The 1,667-nt window shown below is 34.4% G+C and overlaps 1 non-coding gene across 1 annotated transcript; it reads right to left on the bottom strand.

Moving 5' to 3' along the window:
* Window positions 1–1,331: 1,331 nt before the first annotated feature.
* LOC128294871 (small nucleolar RNA R71) lies at window positions 1,332–1,438 on the bottom strand. Its single transcript, XR_008285178.1, has one exon. It is a non-coding gene; the product is annotated as a small nucleolar RNA R71 (small nucleolar RNA).
* Between the last annotated feature and the right edge of the window lie 229 nt (window positions 1,439–1,667).

Raw genomic sequence — 1,667 nt, 5'->3', positions numbered from 1 at the left:
TTTAATATTCCCAGATATTAATTCAGTTTCTTGATGTGCTTATTCAGTGGAGCAAAAGTCCCTGTTTAAGAGTAGATCATTCATAATTAAGCGGAGTTGCATGCAATCCTAAAGATAGGACGACATAAATCTACCAAATTAGAGTCAAATCTAATAAGGGAATCCATAGATCGAGTTAATGCAACAATAGGGGTTTTAATTAGAAAGAGATTTCAATTAATCAACCTAGAGTCAGTTGTTTTTAGTCTCGAAAGGGATAATAACATAAATCAGGGATTTCTATGGAATAAGTCAAGTGAATAAATCGTTTAAGTCAAATGTAATAAGTGAAGTCTAGGTGGATTCTTTCTTGGGTATTGTCTTCTCCATTAGTTTTTTCTAAAGTATTTTTCAACTTTCATCTCTGTCGTAATCTTAGTTAAATTAGAAAATCAGTTTATTTTAAAAACATCATTTAATTCTTAGGCTAGATAATAAAAAGATAGTAATTACTAGTACTTTTAGTCCTCGTGGATACGATATTTTCAGTCTCACCATAACTATACTACTGTTCGATAGGTGCGCTTGTCTTAAGTCAAATTTTTAGTTAGTTTCACGACCATCAAGTTTTTGGCGCCGTTACCGGGGACTAAGATATTAGGAATATTTAATTTTTATTACTTTAGCCATTTTCTATTTTTATTGCAATTTAATTTTATTTTTTTATTACTAAATTTTCTTTCTTTTACTTCTGGCAGGTTTTATAGTTTATGACTAGAAGAAACCCGTCGAGACTTCTACTTTTTGATAGTGAGATCGAAAGCACAGCTTTTAGAAATCGAAGAGAAATAAGGCGAAGCCTACGATACATAAAGGAAGGACAAGAGGACAATATTCAAACCACAACCGAGGAGATGACTAATAATCAAAATAATCAATTACCTCCTGTGGCTATTGCGGACCTAGTAAATCAAAATCCTGTTCCTCGTACTATGTATGATTATGCTAAACCTAGTTTAACAGGAGCTGAATCGAGTATAGTTAGACCTGCTATTACTACAAATAACTTTGAACTGAAACCTAACACGATTCAAATGATACAACAATTTGTTTAGTTTGATAGTTTGCAAGACGAGGATTCAAACACTCATTTGGTGAATTTTCTAGAACTCTGTGACACTTTTAGGATCAACAGTGTTTCTAACGACGCCATTCGCCTTCGATTGTTCCCATTCTCATTGAGGAAAAAAATTAAACAGTGGTTAAACTCGTTACCACGAGGGTCAATCACTACCTGGGAACAAATGACCGAAAAATGTTTACTAAAATGTTTTTAGTCGGCTAAAACAGCTAAACTAAGGAATGATATCTCTTCTTTTGTGCAGATAGATTTAGAAACTCTTTATGATGCATGGAAGAAATACAAGGATTTATTGAGAAGGTGCCCTCACCATGGGTTACTTCTATGGCTGCAGGTTCAGACGTTTTACAACGGTGTGAACCCCTCAACAAGGTAACTTATTGACACAGCCACCGGTGGAACTTTAAACAACAAAACACCTGAAGAGGCTTATGAATTTATTAAAGAGATGTCACTGAATAACTATCAGTGGCAAGTCATGAGAATGAAACCAACGAAAGCTACAGGTGTTTTCAACCTCGACGCGGTTACTATACTATCTAACCAG

This window comes from Gossypium arboreum, chromosome 6 (assembly GCF_025698485.1).
Source record: "Gossypium arboreum isolate Shixiya-1 chromosome 6, ASM2569848v2, whole genome shotgun sequence".
NCBI classification, from domain to species: Eukaryota; Viridiplantae; Streptophyta; class Magnoliopsida; order Malvales; family Malvaceae; genus Gossypium; species Gossypium arboreum.
Note: the sequence above shows the minus strand (reverse complement) of the source record. Positions and strands in the feature narration are given on the sequence as shown.